Consider the following 16,129-nt stretch of genomic DNA (forward strand, 5'->3'; position numbering starts at 1 on the left):
GCTCCACAACCAAAAAGGTCCTCTCGCTCCTCAGGGAAAAAGAAAGGTGTTCCCAGACACACACAGCCTCCACAGCCAGGAAGCGAGGATCCCACCTGCCTGGCCTGTCCCAGGAGAGTGGCTGATGCACTGCCCAGAACCAGAAAGGGGAACTGAGACCCAGCAGAAAGGGAACCACGAGACCGACGCATTCCTCCCCCATCACGCGCCTCTGCCCGCAAAGAAGCTGCACCTCAGTACTGACCAAGGAGGGTGCTCTTCAACTAGGACTCTTACCCACACAAACGTGCTGATTTCTAGAAACTTTTGAAATGCATAGTATTCAACCTCTCAAAGTAAAAAAAAAAAAGTAATGAATTACATAGCAATGCTGGAAAATACAGGAAAAAGACAATAAACTTTGGAAAACAATGTTTACTAACATGACCCCAACTGGAAAAATTTAGAAACATTTAACACGACTCTGAAAGCCAGTAAGACAAGGAAAACAAAACAGAACGAAACAAAACAAAACAAGACAGTATTGGGGCAGGAAGACGGGCAATGCACATGACAGGCCCTTCATATAAAAACAGCAATACACCAGTCTGAAAAGACCACAGACAGAAGGATTCCAACTACGTGACATTCTGGAAAGGGCAAAAATACACAGACAGTAACAAGATCAGCAGCTGTCGGGGGCTCGGGGACACTGGGGGGGATGAACAGGTGACCGGCACGGATGTTTCGGGCAGTGAAGTGCTTCTGGGTAGCACTGCAGTGGTGGCTGCAGGTCATCACACTTGTCCAAACCTGGGCAGTAGGACACAGAGAGGGAGCCTTAATATAAACTACAGACTCCACGGGAGAATCAGGGGTCAATGCTGATCCATCACTGAGATGACGCGCCACACAGCCCTGAGAGGTTATCAAGGGAGGGAACCCAGAGGGACGGGCATAGGAAACTGCTGTCTGCTCGATTCTCCTGGAACCCTAAAACTGCTCTAAAAACCGTCTATCCATTAAAAAGAAGAAACAGCTTCTAAGCATGTGAAAATACTCTCAACCTCATTCACGATTCAGAAAAACCCCAAGGGAACGTCCATACTGCTTACCGGGGCCTAGGACCAGCGGGAACACGCCGCGGCCTAGCCCCTTCCTGTCGGGCAGCGCGCTGGAGCCCAGAGTCCCCCTGACTTGACCCACCGCACCCCACCCCGTGTTTCATGCCGTCCACGGTCTCTACACATGACATCTTTAGATCAGATGACTCACTGTCCCGATTACAAGGTTTCAGTTTCTCCACAGGATGAAACAAAAACCAGCACAGGGGGGAGGCTCTTCAGTCAACCTCAGGGTCTGCCTGCATCCACGTCCCGCTGTTCCTGACGGGAGGCCCACATCCTAAGGAAGGAGGTCCTTACCAGCACCTCAGGAGCCTCATCCAGTCCACCTCACACTGCTCTGAGAGCCTCGCCAACCTCTGCAGCTACCCAAGTCCTGGTCACTTGAGGCCCGTCACCCTTCCCCAAGTCACTGAGCCACGTGCTCTGACGATGCATTTATAACCAGGCTCTCGGGCTTCCCTGGTGGCGCAGTGGGTAAGAATCCGCCTGCCAATGGTGGGCACACGGGTTCGAACCCTGGTCCGGGAAGATCCCACATGCTGCGGAGCAACTAAGCCCGTGAGCCACAACTACTCAGTCTGCGCTCCACAGCCCGCACGCTACAAGTACTGAGCCCACGGCCCACAACTACTGAAGCCTGCATGCCTAGAAGCCACGGTCTGCAATAAGAGAAGCCACCGCAATGAGAAGCCCGCGCACCGCCACAAAGAGTAGCCCCCGCTCACCGCAACTACAGACGAACGCCTGCGCGCAGCAACAGAGACCCAATGCAGCCAGAAGTGAATAAATTAATAAGTAAAGAAACAAAAATGAAAACACATAGATAAGTAAATAAAAGCAGGCTCTGCTGTGTCAGCACTCTGGAGTTCCCGACGTATCGACGGGCAGGATTCCCGTCCTCTCCCGTAATTACGTCTGTGAAGTGCCTTTCCCGAGGAGAATAGAAGCTCCTGGAAGCAGAGAATTGCTCAAGATCACATGCAGAACCTGAAGACATCTGACGTTTATGTCTAAGATAAAAGACACGACACTAGATGGCGTGAAGGGTCCCCGAGGCCAAGAGCCAGGGAAGCAGGACACGTCGTCTGGGGACCCTTCCACCAGCAGAGCAAAGTCTCCGTGGCCAGAACTGGCACTCAATTCGCTTTGAGCTGAGAAGCACCCGTGTAATTACATAGGCTCCCCAAAGAGTAATTCCTCCCACATGTAAGAGAGGAGATGGCTCTTCAGGCAGACAAGGCAAGTACAGTCTTCCCAGCTGGCTGAACTGTGTGTGCTGACGGTCACCATGGAGCTGGGCCCCAGAGCTCTGCTTTCTCCTCAAACCCCCAACTTCACCCTCACCCTCAGCTGAGGAGCTGCTTCCCTGAGAACAGAGAAGCCATCGGAGGGCTTCCCCACCTGCAACCCAGCTCTGCCATCCCCTCCCCACTCCAGCACCCCGGGCAGAAGCTCTCCCCTCCCCCACACGCATCTACTGGATCATTCCCACTCTTATTTCTCCCGTCAAAACACAACACAACACAACACAACATCCTCCCCGGACCTCAGCTCCTACTCCAGCTACTGTCCAATTTCTCTTTTCCCCGTCACAGCAAAACGTCCTGAAAAAGTTAGAAACAGAACAAACCCAGTTCTCCCACTCCTCTCTCCTAAGCGTCTCCGATCAGGATTTTACCCCACAGATCCATCCAAACGCATCATCAGCGAGGTACGACCTCCCCCCAGTGCTGGGCTCGATGGTTCCATAGAACGGCTACCTCGTTTGTCCAGTCACCCAGGGAACCTCTGAAGTGCTTCCCATATGCAGACAAAATGCTGTGATTAATATTCTAGGAGAAATACTCAGCGTGCACAATACACTTGAGCAGCCGAAGGAAAGAGCAGCACAGAAAAAAAGTTTCCGTAACTACAGAAATGAAAAGGTAAGCTATTTTAATGGTAGCAAGTACGGGATGAAGGGGAACGAATAAAAACCATTTAGACTACGACATTAACAAGCCTAATACTACAACGTGGTAACAGAGGCTGGAGAAGCACTTTAGAATGAACCCATTTTTCTGGGTAGGGTGACAGGCTAGACGATGCAACGATGAGCCGCCAGGGACAAAAGGACAAGGCAAGGGGCGGGGGAGCTGTAAATAGTCATTCTTGAATCTACTGGATCTAGCAATTTGAGGTGCCCTTTGGACAAACTCCACAGAGATGCTGGCAAGTGGCTGGACAGAGGCATCTATCTGGTCCAGCTGGGAGAACTGACAGAGCTGGAAGTGAAAAGCACCACAAGGTGAAGTCAGACAGGTTGAAGAGTCATGAACCAAGAGTGAAAACACAACACACAAAGGGGGGGCAGGAAGAAATCAGTCAGGAAGAGAGCAAGGAGAGATCTGTCACAGAAACCAACACAGCAGACTTTGCAGATGGGAAGGCGACAGTGGTCTGAGGTGACAACTGGCAAATCTCCACTGGTTTGTATGCTGGATGCCAGGTCACCTCAACCGGATCAGGTTCCGGGGAGGGGCAGAACCAAGACCGCAGGCGGAACGATACAATACAGCTGGGAAACACAGAATCTTTGCCACAGACATCACTACATGGTGTGTAACGCGACCCTGTTAGATTGTAAGTGACAAAGAGGGAAATTTACTGGAAGGGGGACAAGGCTGTGCTTCCAGATCCTCCTCATTGCATCCGTGGACTGAGCACTGAAAACAATGTACCTATGTGACAACGGTGTTCCAATGAACAGAAAAGTTCTATGCCCTGAGTGCTCCCTGGAAGGCATGATCTCGGCTTACGGGAAGGACAGGAAGGCACCGATGTCAACACGTTAGGGGCTGTGGCTCAGGAAGGCTAGCGGCCTACAGCGGGATCCTCAAGGAAACCTTTAACGCCTGAGAACAAAAGTGCTTCGGCAGGACAATGTAAGTCAAGCAAGGGATGGCGTTTTGCCACAGATGTCAAGAACACGAGGCTTGTACTGTGTCTATAAGAGGATCGTGGGATCTACACGTGGAACTTGCCAGAAACACTTGGTACTGACCTGCTCCTCTACGCTTTGTCGAACCACATCTTTTCCCTACTCCTACTTTCCCATTTCACAGTTTGAACTATTCGCCTCCCAAGGTGTTATCACAAAAGAACAGCAGCAGGTAAATAAGTAAACAGCAAAACTCACCAGGGGCTGATTCATTTTCCGCTGCTCTTGGAACAACGTGCAGGACTGTGACAGTGGAGGCGGACCTGCAGAAGGAAAACGCAGGCAGTGAAGCTACGACTGAAGCGGCTCGGGGTTGCACGAGCACCCGCCCCGCGCTCCACAAGAGACACCTGTGGGAGACCCGCCATTTCATCTTCAGAAGGGCCTGTTAGAATGAGGAGGGAGCAACCACCCTCAGGTCTGTAACTCCCACGTGGCTGGGGTACCTGAGGGGATACTTTTTTTTCAGTAGCGAGTGTACATTGAGTCCTATTAAAATAAACATCCGTCAATAAATATGAAATTAAAAAACGCTTATAGTTTATCTATTCTAAGTCTGTTAACAACTTAGATCAGGAAATCCACAGCATACCCGGAATAAAAGGACACAGGTGCGTTTCAGTCTTTCAATTATTTGTACAAACTTTACAAACTTCAGTGCGACGCTCAAAAAACTCTTTCATTACAACTGACTTTAAGTGGACAGAACACCTGCCCTAGGAGTTCGGAGTCCTGTTAGCGACCCCACGTGCACACCCGGTGAGGATCTAGGACAAGTCATCTCCCTTCTCAGGCACAATCTCTTCCTTCCTCAAGCGAGGCAGCAGGACAGAAGCCTTGCAGACTCATCCAGCACTAACTACACTGTGCGATTCCACAGGGCACAACCCAGGGCGGCAGCGGACACTTAGCTTAGACAACCAATGTGCTAACGCGCTTTGAGAGACACGTGCGAGATGCCCAGACGGCGACAGGAGGAGGAAGACGAGGAGGATCGCGGTTGGACCGAGGAATGGACGCGGCACGTCCCGCCCCTGCTCCCCCAGGACCCCCGGAGCTCACAAGTCCCAGGGGAGCCCCATCCGGAGCAGCCGGCCCTGCCCTCCAGCCCGGCCCATCCACGTCGGGGAGGCGCTCAAACCTTCCCGGTCGCTCTCCCGCGGGGCCCGGGGCGGGCTACCCGAAGCCCCGCTCTCCAAGGGCCGCAGGGTCCACAACCGCCTGCAGGCCCGCAGACGCAACACCTACCCCGTCGAGACTAGCTGACAGGCCCCGGGCTCCCGAGGCTCCGGTCCGGGGGCTGCTCCTCCGGCGCGCTCCTCTCTCGGGTCCCTCCGCTGCGCCTCCCGAAGCCACTGGGACCGAGGAGCCGGCTCTGGGCCTACGGCACAAACTCCCTTCAGGCCCACGGCTCTCCCGGAAATTCGCTATGCCGCGCGCTGCAGACGGTCGGGCACTGCACCGCCGCCGGCCGCTCGGCCACTCCGGCCCAGGTCGCGGGCTCCGCAGCTCGAGCTCGGGGGTCCCACTTCCAGCCTCCGCCCGGCCTGCGCGAACCCTCACCCGAACAACTCGCTCGCGCTGGCTGCCGGCCGGGACGGACGGCGCCCAGCCCCGCAGGCCCCGAAATGCTCGCCCACAACAGGCCAAGTCGAGGGAACCACGACCAGCGGACACCAGGGCACACACAGGAAGCGACGGCGGCGCGGCGTTGCGCCAACACGCACAAACCGTGAGGCGCACCTGCGCAGGAGGACGCCGGAAGTCCGCCTGCCAAAGCCCGACCGGGGAGCGGGACAAGTGCCAGGACTCTATTTCCCAGAAGTCTCCGCGCCGTCCAGTTAGTGAGCGACTTAAATGTCTTCAAGTCATCTGGCCGTGAAGAGCTGCTGGGCTGCGACGGTGGGCCGTCTGGACCAGGGACTCAATTGCCCATTTGTCTTAACTCCTGTTAGGGATCAAGGAAAGCTGTGGCCTCAAGCGGGGGCTGTGTGATGGCCTCCAGGGTCCCTGGTCCTTTTCCTGCCCTGAGACATTTCGGGTTACATCTGAGATTCCCCCACCGCCAGGAGAGGGGAAGGAGTGTATCATGTTCGCTTAACTGAAACGCTACAACTTTCCTTCAAATCCTAGGATACAATAAATGCCCAGCCATGATACAAACTAATATTGCCCACGGAAAGAAAAGAAAATAGAAATTGTAGCTGTTTACACAGCCAACACGATAAAAACTGTACGAAGATCAGATACCAGGGATCTTACCTCTTAAAGAGGATACCGTTTATGTGAGGTAAAAATATCATTTTTCAAAAATGGAATCATAAGGGTAATGATTTATCACTATTTGGGGGGTGAAATAATATAACTGTGTTTTTGGCCAACTGTTCCTTAAAAGCTGCTAGGGGAAAAGTTAAAAATAAAATCTCCAGGGACTTCCCTGGCGGTACAGTGGTTAAGACTCCTAGGTTCCACTGCAGGGGGTACGCGTTTGATTCCTGGTTGGGGAACTAAGATCCCGCATGCTGCGCAGTGCAGTCCCATTAATTAAGTAAGTAAGTAATTAACAAACAAAATAAAAGAAAAATCTCCCACCAACCGAGAAAATCCTCTCCACAAATGCAGACGTAAAGAAAACGGTTTTACTGTTGAACAACCATTAAACCAGACTGTTGTGCACCACAGGCGAAGCACTAATGTTTGTGCAAATGAAATCAACCTCACCTTTTTTTTTTTTATAGCTCAGCAGATAAAATCTGTTGCATACATGTTCTCAAGATAAACGGGAACTTGTCTCATGTGAAAAGACTTGACACCACCATAAAAATGGCATACATTCTTTCAGAGTATATCCTAAATTCACCTGGTAATCTCGGTGGCTGTCCATGCTAGTTAATACCCTTTATCCAAAGGAGAAAGACCACTGCTCCTATCTCTAGGATAAGCAGGTACTTACAGCTCAGAGCAAAGTGCCTACCACCTAGCCTAAACTCCCCCGGTGACAGAGATAAAGAAGATAGCTCTCAGGTCCTTAACAAAGACATTCCTGGGTTGTAATGCTGGCAAGAGACTGATTTAGCTTTTAAAAAGATTTAGATACTTACTAAAGGGACAGATGAACTATTTATATTACAAGCGTTTTGAGGAAATCCTCTAAAAACGGAAATAAGAAGTGATGATTCGTCCAAATGAATAAGCACATAACCCATTCCTGATTTCCCCAGCTGAACTGCCACATTACATTGATGCTGCACAAAATGCGTGCTTCTCCAAAATTGCTCTTGGAAGTGGCTGTTTAGAGCCAGGAATGGTCTTTTCCAGTTCTTGCTGCTGTTGACTGTGGCCTCTGCCTGAAATCTCACCGATGAAATGCTGCCTGTGTGTGAATGACAGCGACCACGCCTGCTCTGAGCCTGAGCCTGGCAAACCTCCAGGGCGCATTTCTCGCCTTTTCCATTTTCACCACGTAAAGACGTCAGCTACACGGAGTACCTTGCTCGGAAGCACTGTGAGTGGGCAGCGCGCCCATCAGCCCGCCACCAGGCCTCCAGTTCTCAGCTCACCCACGTGCACCGACCGGGTCTCAGCAGAACACTGGGGTGGCCTGTGAACCCCAGCTGCTGTGCCCACCTCAACACCTCACTCTATCCCTTCAGCCCAGGGACATGCTGGGCTCCCCAGCCCCCTGCCCTGTACTTTGCCCTGGACACTCTCTGGAAGTATTTCTATTACCAGTTGTCTTGAGGAAATGCTCTAAAAAAGGGAATAAGTACGGAGTCATCCCAATGAATGGGATGTCTAGAAGTGAGCTGATGTCCCTCACGACTCACCCCTCTCTCCAAAAGGCGAAAAGCCGTCATTTCATACATTTCCCCCTTTTTAAAGCTGTTTTAAGCTAGGAGGGTAAACCTGGACCCTGCGACTGCACCTTGACCAGAAGCAGCAACGGCCACCTTTTCGTTTGGTTTCCTTAGGATCTCTTCATATATATGGATATTTACAAAACAAAGCTTTCTGCTTGTGTATCTGCATCTCTATTAACTACAGATATTTCCCCTATTTTGTCAGTTCTCTATTTCTACTGAAGTATAGTTGGTTTGCAAGGTTTCAGGTGTACAGCAAAGCGATTCGGTTACATGTATTTATGTAAGAATATATGTATTCTTTTTCAGCCTCTTTTCCATTATGGGTTATTACAAGGTATTGAACATAGTTCCCTGTGCTACACACTAGGTCATCACTGTTTATCTATTTTACATATACAACTGCGTATCTGTCAATCCCTGTTCTTTATCTTTTTAACTTTTTACTCTCACATTCTCTTATACACACACTTAAAAAAGTATGTTGTGTTCAAATCCTTCACTTTCACTTCATACTTTTCATCTGCTTTGACACTGTACTTGAAGAAGCCTTTCCCATCATGCATTTCCTAAGTACTTACCTGTGTTTTCTCCTGTTTATTTTTGGTCTCTTAACATAGCAATTTTATGACGATAACTGGCACCCATATTCAGAATTTGTAAAATCCTTTTCCTCTTAAAGTCTCTCAGCCATTTTTTTCAACACTAACTCATCTACCACAACCGGGAAACGCAACGTTTAAGAAGAAAACTCAAGTTTGTAATCTAACAGAAAAGGACAGGTTCTTCTTTGAAGTTCAGCGACACGTCTTAATTTGAAGGCAGGGGAGGGACTTCCCTGGTGTTCCAGTGGTAACGAATCCGCCTTCTAATGCAGGGGACGCGGGTTCGAAGCCCGGGAACCCTGGTCCGGGAGCTAATATCCCACACGCCACGGGGCAATTAGGACCGTGTGCCGCAACTAAGACACGACGCAGCCTAAGAGAAATAAATATTTTTTAAAAAATAGAAATAAAAAAATAAAGGCAGGGGAAGCAGGAAAGCGACCGTCACATGTGAATTCCTTCTTATTCAAAATACAGGTCGTAGCAGCTTGCTTGGGCTGCGTCACCAAGTACGACAAACTGGCGGGCTTAAGCAACACAAATGCACTGTCCGACATTTACGCAGGTTGGAAGTCTGAGATCAAGGTGTCAGCAGGGTTGGTCCCCTCTGAGGGCCGTACGGGAGGATGTGCTCCAGGCTTCCCGGTGGAGAGGGCGGTTTCCTCACCAGCACATGCACTATGCATGTACCAGGTAGGTGCCTGGGCTTAACTCTGATCCCAGGGCTGCTTATCCACGGCAGCACCGGGCTGCTGGAGGGGTTGTCACGGACGCGTTGGCAGGAGGATTGGAGGCTGACACAGACGTCCGCTCAGCTGTGGACCCATGGCCTGGCCACAGCCCTGCCACAGGATGCCTGGGTGAAATCCAGGTCACGGGTCACCTCCCTCCTTCTTATTTCATTCAACGATGCCTTGAAGCCCCCCTACTGCACCAGCCTGGGTGGCACGTCCCACCCAGAGATTTCCAAATCTGAAGCATGTCAATTGAGAAAGTTAAAATTAGGCCCTAGCTCAGTGCTGTGGAATTAGAATATGTGAGGCTGGGTCCAGGCATCTGTGTTGTAATGTTTTCTCCACGTGACTCTCATGCCGAAAGGATTGTATTGACAAAGCACTTCTGCTTCACTCTACTGATATTTCTGTACTAGAGCTACAGCCGTTGTTATATTAAACTGCATCCACAGGAGGAAAAGAGAGGAGGAGAGGTGATAGTTTTGCTTGTCTGCAAACACGCTGTTACTGAACCAAACTTGGGTCCACTCGCCCGCACGCACTAAAGCCAATCTACTGACACCGGGTCACGGTGAAGGAAAGTGCCGCGTTTATGGCAGGGCAACAAGCAAGGGGTCCAGGTATCTAGGGCTCAGAAGGCCCCCACTCCCCAATGGCTTTCAGGGAAAGGTGTTTACAGATGGGGTGAGGCTGTTGGTGGGAATGTACACTGGTGCTGCCACTATGGAGAACAGTGTGGAGGTTCCTCAAAACACTAAAGCTAGAGCTACCGTACGACCCAGCAATCACACTCCTGGGCACAGACCCAGAGAAAACCATAATTCAAGAAGACACATGCACCCCAATATGTATAGCAGTACTATTTGCAATAGCCAAGACATGGGAGCAACTTAAACGTCCATCGCCAGAGGAATGGATAAGGAAGACGTGGTACATACATGCAATGGAATACTACTCAGCCATAAAAAAGAATGAGATGATGCCATTTGCAGCAACATGGATGGACCTAGAGATTATCATACTAAGGGAAGGAAGTCAGACAGAGAAAGACAAATACCATATGATATCACTTCTATGTGAGATCTAAAACAATGATACCCATGAACTTCTTTACAAAACAGAAACAGACTCACAGACATAGAAAACAAACTTATGGTTACCAAAGGGGAAAGGTGGGGGAGAGGAATAGATCAGGAGGTTGGGACTAATGTACACACACAACTATATATAAAATAGGCAATCAACGAGGGCCTCCTGTATAGCACAGGGACCTCTACTCAATATTCTCTACTAACCCAGGGAGTCCCCTGCTGGCGCAGAGCTTACGATTCTGGTCTTTCACGGTCGTGGCCCGGGTTCAATACCTGGTCAGGGAACTGAGATCCTACAAGCCACACAGCGCGACGAGAAAAAACAAAATTTTGTAATAACCTAAATGGGAAAACAATCTGAAAAAGAAAAGGTATCTGTGTACATATAACTGAATCCCTTTGCTGTACACCGGAAACTAACACAACATTGTAAACCAACTATAGTCCCAAAATAAAATTTAAAAAATGTTTAAAGTGAATTACAAAGGAGTGGGGTGAAGGAGGGGAGGTTGAGGGGTGTGTGGTCAGCTTGTGGACATTCTTCCGATTGGTTGGTGGTGACGTAATTTGAGGTCAACATCATCAACCTTCTGGTTCCGGCTGGTCTGGGGTGTACGTGCTTGTGGGCAGCATGCAGTTCACTTCTTCCACCTGCTGGGGGCTTCAGTCTGCAAAACAGCTCCAAGGACGAGGCTCAGAACAGTATCTACAGCCCTTGAGGAAGAAGGAAAGGTCCTTGACTTTGTTTAATGGCTACACTAGTATTATTTGGTCATTTTGGACTCTTTTCCTTTCTTTTTGCACTTTCTCCCTTCTCTGATTAAATTGTCCGTTTCGAACTCAGGGAAGGCTAGGAGGCTAAAATTTTCTAAAGACAAGAAGCAGGCAGAAGACATGGGGAGAATTCGTCCCATGAAGGCCCCACAAGGTCCTGCTCACTTACAACATCAGATTCGATCTGGGCTGTTTACGCCGTTTTTGGACAACATACCAACACATCTTAAGATGGGTCCCACCCGACTTTAGCACATTTGGACAAGGTGAGGTTGGGTGGGATTATGCAAATCCAGATCTGATGACTGGATAAAGTAATCAGGTTATTTCACAGTATACAAGAGAAATTTTCACGGGGACAGAATACCAACCTTCTAAGATTTGAAAGCCTCTTAACCAAGAGGGAGAGTGAACTTCTGTTCTGTTATACAAGGACCCAATCAGCGGTGATGGTTGAAAGCACGATGAATGCAAATCTGAACTCATTTGCCTCCTAACGATGGAACGTCTACAGCAGAGGGACACAGGTCCTCAAGCAGCAGTGCTTTTCCCAGCAGTGCGGGCCCTGAGGAGAGCCGGGCTGTGGCAGCTCTGGAGGACCTCAGACGCTCTTTGCATGGCCTCTGAGACCTAGAACATCTCAGAAAGTCCACGAGTGCAAACCAAAGGGACACTCAGTCCCTGCACCTTGGATGAATTGATCTGACTCTACGTATGCATTGCTTGGGCTAATTAGAAATATGTAAGTGATCAAAAGACAAACTAAAACTCTGGGCACATCCTGAACAACAGAGATACTTCTCATCAAAGTCCAAACAATAATTCAAAAGCAAGATTCAGAGCCAAAATGTGGAAACAACCCAAGCGTTCATTGACAGATGAATGGATAAAGAAAATGTAGTGTGTGTATTCATACAACAGATATTATTCATCCACAAACAGGAAGGAAAGTTTCTAATTGATAGAAAGAGGATTTAGGTATTTTTCAATGATTGTTTGACATTTCTTTGTATAAACAGTGAAAATTCAACAATTCCACTTGTAAGAGGAAAGGTTAGTGTTTCTTTGTAGAAACAGTTAAGTCTCAGCAGTAGAGGCATAAGCACACACATGCACACACAGTAAACAGAAATACCGCCCCACTCTCTCCCCCTAGTCTGATCCCACGATGAGGCCTGCTGAGTCTCCCTCCGAATATATGGAACCTGTTGACTTCTCTCCATCTTCTCAGACATCGTCTTCCTGCACTACCACGCCAAATTCCTAACCGTATCTGGGTCTCCCGACTTCCACTCTTGCTGAATCCCCACCCCATCCATTTCTACAGCAGCCAACATCAATTGTTTCCCTTTCAGTGCAAACTGGATCACGACACCTCTCATTCATTGCTTTCCCACTGCACTTGGCATACATCTGAACTTCTTCAGACCCAGGGTTTTATTTCCTTCTCACTCACTGTGTACTGTCCACACTGGCTTTGGGGTCTAGGAAGGAAATTTTGACACAGGCTACCACACGGATGACACTTGAAGACATTATGCTAAGTGGATAGGCCAGATACAAATGGACAAATGTTACATGAATCCACTTCGGTGACAGCCCCAGAGAGGTCAAATTCGTGGAGACAGAAAGTGGAAGGGTGGGTGTCAGGGGTTGGGGGGGGTTGGGGAGTCAGTGTTTACTGGGGACAGAGTTTCAGTTTGACAGCATGAAAACATTCTGGAGACGGACAGTCAGGATGGTTGCACAACAATGAGAATTCTTTATTTTTTTTCTTAAGAGTTTTGTTTTACTTATTATTGGCTGCGTTGGGTCTTCTTTGCTGTGTGCAGGCTTTCTCTAGTTGCAGCGAGGGGAGGCTACTCTTCGCTGCGGTGCACGGGCTTCTCATTGCGGTGGCTTCTCTTTACGGCGGAACACGGGCTCTAGGCGCACGGGCTCAGTAGTTGTGGCTCGCGGGCTGAGGAGTTATGGCTTGCGGGCTCAGTACTGGTGGCGCACGGGCTAAGGTGCTCCGCGGCATGTGGGATCTTCCCGGACCAGGGCTCGAACCCGTGTCCTCTGCATCGGCAGGTGGATTCTTGACCACTGTGCCACCAGGGAAACCCAACAATGTGAATTCTTCATGTCACTCAACTGTACCCTTAAAATGGGCAAATTTCATGTGATGCAAATTTTATCACAATAAAAAAAGAGAGAAGGGAGGAGGGAGGGAGGGGGGGAGGGAGGCAGGGAGGGAGGGACGGAGGGAGGAAGGAAGGAAGGAAAAGCAAGACTCAGACCCCCAGGCGAGGTGTGGAAGCATGAGTTGGGAAGTTCAGAAGAAGCTTCTAGTGACACTGCACGATCCCGAGTGGGCTATTTTCTTCTCTGCATCTCGGCTACCGTGTACTTCCTACCCTCATAGAAAAATAACCTGTCTTGAACTGAAGATTTTCCCGTTTAGGCTTTTCTACATGTGATATTTTTATTCAGGTAGTGAAATCTCTGGGACAACAGTGATAGTACATTCTCAAAATTCTGATAAGTAGACGAGAACTTCTTAATTGGAATCGAGGGGCAGGCTTTGGACAATCCATGGACTTTGTGAAATCCAAAGGTGCCCTTTTTGTGTGAGAGTGTGTGTGTGTGTGTGTGTGTGTGTGTGTGTGTGTCTGTAGACACCCGTTGAAGGGTGCGTGAGCACGTGTAGTTCTGTATGATTTTAGCTTCTCAAAATGCCTCTTGGACTCAAAGGTGCCTGAGGGTAGCGGACGTGTGCTCCCCCACTACAGAATTCTGAACACAGTGCCAGTAAACACTGAGCAGAAGAGCTTTGCAGAATTCCATGTTTTAACGTAACTTTTTAATCCAGTGAGTCAAGGTACCTGGGATATTTTTTTACATACTTATCTCACTCTTATAAGGCTGAACCGTTGCTGCTTCCCCTAAGTCTCCTTGTCCCTCTCCCCACTCTCCCACCAGCCCGTGGAAAAGGAATGGGAGGGAGGGGGAGAGTCCAGCAGGGAGAGGACAGCGCACCTGCTGGGAAGCGGTAAAGCGGGGTCTGGACACCTTGAGGGGGGTTTGCAGGACGGGCAGAGGTTGGGTCAGTGGCAGGAGATACCATTTACCCCTGATCTCTGGGACAAGTGTACACATAGGTCTGACAGTTACTTGTGATTTCCTTCAAACTGCTTGCCAGGTTGGAATGACGGATGATGACATCAGAGGCTTCCGACCTTCCTGATTGGAAGGACCAGACTCCGTGGTGCTCGGCAACAGTAGTAGACAATAGCATCTCGCCAGAGCTTCTCTCCTCTGCCAGTTGCCCCGCAGCTTGGAGAAGGGACGACCACTCGTGTTTAGCCCAAGTCCAGAACAAGAGTTGGGACAAAGCAGAGTCTAGGCTTCGAGGAAGGGAGGAGTTCGGGAGACATCATGGACAATCGTCCACCGAGTTCCCAGGCTGAGGACGAGACCTGCCAGCCCAGCTCCTCAGGGTACCCCCTGGAGGTGACTGTCTATGAAGGAATCCCAGGACCGTCAGGTGAGGGAGCTGGCACGAGAAGGAATTGCAGAGGCTTGACCGGCAAGGAGGAATGGGTACAGAGGTCGGGAAAGAGCCCCTGCGAAAGGTGCCTACGAAAGAAAGGAGACATTCGGAAAGCCAGGGATTGAGGGAGGAGAGCACAGGAGCTGGGGACACGGAACACCTGGGGAGCAAGAAAGAGGTTAGGAGACGAGATCCAAGGATGAGAGGAGGGAAGAGAGGAAACAAGGGGAGGGTTCTTTTTTTCTTTTTTCCCCTGGTGGGAGAAATTATCTACCATGAGAAAGAGTTTCGAGGACAGGAAGCTGGAAGATGACAAAAGGAGTCAGGGGAGGGATCGGTAGATATGGACAGAGAAAGATGGAAAGATGACTTGGGGCAAGGTCAGCGGTCTGGGAGACTGGAAAGCACGGGGGTGCTTCAGGGGGGAGGCAGAGTCGGGGTGGGGTTGGGTGGTCACCAGTGGCTGAATTCCCAAGACGAGAGCGTCATACTGTAGTCTCTTCTCCTTCCTCAGCCCCCTGGGCCGGCTGCACCTCCCCGCCTCAGCGCCCTGGCGGTAAGAGGAAGAGGTCAGTGGCGTTCAGAGCGGAGGTGGAGGGCGACCCGGCCGCTGAGGCCCAGGACACCTGGGTCGTGGAGTGGCTGATTGGGCTCAAGATGAAGCTGAAGCGACAGCGGGTGTCTTCAGTGCTGCCTGAGCACCACGAGGTCTTCAACAGGATGCTCGGTAACGATGAAGGGGCATCACTCCCTGTCACTCGGCCCCCCTAGAAGGGGAGTCACCCCCTTTCCTCCCACAGTGAATGGTCTTCAATCCCCTCTTCCCGTCAGCTTCACCCTGGGCCACAACTTGGCATTTCCCTGGCGGGGGCACGGTTCTCCCTTTTGGCTCTGCAAGGCTCCCACGACAGCCCTGTTCCCACTGGCAACATCTGCCCTCTTTTCACAGAGGATCCCGTCGTTAAGAAATTCCTTGCCTGGGACAAAAGGCTGGAAGTATCTGACAAGGTAAACCACCCGCTGAGATGGATTCCAGCTCCAGCGCCTGTCCTGGGTGGGCGCACGGGGTGCTTTCTACACCCACGTTTCCACTCCCCTCCCAACCTGATGCCTTGTCAACACTGCCCTCCAGGGGCCTCGAGGGCCCCTCTGGGATCTGAGCCCCACGTGTGCCCCTTTGGTGGCTGCTGCCGACGTCCCCTCTCCTCTCAGCTCCTGGGGACTCGCCTTGGCTCCGGTTCATCAAACACAATCCAGTGCCAGTGGCCCTAAGTCCACGCCCTCAAACCCACAGCCTCCCATCCTTGGAGCGTCGCCAACTCTGACTTTCTGGCCTCTCCCCTTCCCCAAACAATCAGGCTCACCCAACACGGGGGGTCTCCTCTCCAAGTGGCACCACCCATTCCTCGTCCCCTGCTCCCTTCTCCCTCCCACTCTTTCTCCT

At 50.5% G+C, this 16,129-nt stretch overlaps 1 protein-coding gene across 10 annotated transcripts in view; it reads right to left on the reverse strand.

Annotated features, from left to right (window-relative positions):
* Window positions 1-16,129, reverse strand: part of ZNF12 (zinc finger protein 12) — a 138,983-nt gene that overhangs the window by 102,085 nt on the left and 20,769 nt on the right. For 7 of the 10 annotated variants that reach the window (XR_009535088.1, XR_009535087.1, XR_009535089.1 and 4 more), the window contains exons 3-5: window positions 5,830-6,034; window positions 5,335-5,467; window positions 4,285-4,349 (exon numbers count right to left, since the gene is read on the reverse strand). The gene's annotated coding sequence lies outside the window, so the exon portion shown is untranslated. Of the gene's footprint in view, window positions 1-465; window positions 793-4,284; window positions 4,350-5,334; window positions 5,468-5,643; window positions 5,784-5,829; window positions 6,035-16,129 lie in introns of those variants that run through there. The other 3 variants (XR_009535090.1, XM_060122418.1, XM_060122417.1) reach the window with 3 other exon arrangements.

This window comes from Lagenorhynchus albirostris, chromosome 15, assembly GCF_949774975.1.
Source record: "Lagenorhynchus albirostris chromosome 15, mLagAlb1.1, whole genome shotgun sequence".
In the NCBI taxonomy this organism is placed as follows: domain Eukaryota; kingdom Metazoa; phylum Chordata; class Mammalia; order Artiodactyla; family Delphinidae; genus Lagenorhynchus; species Lagenorhynchus albirostris.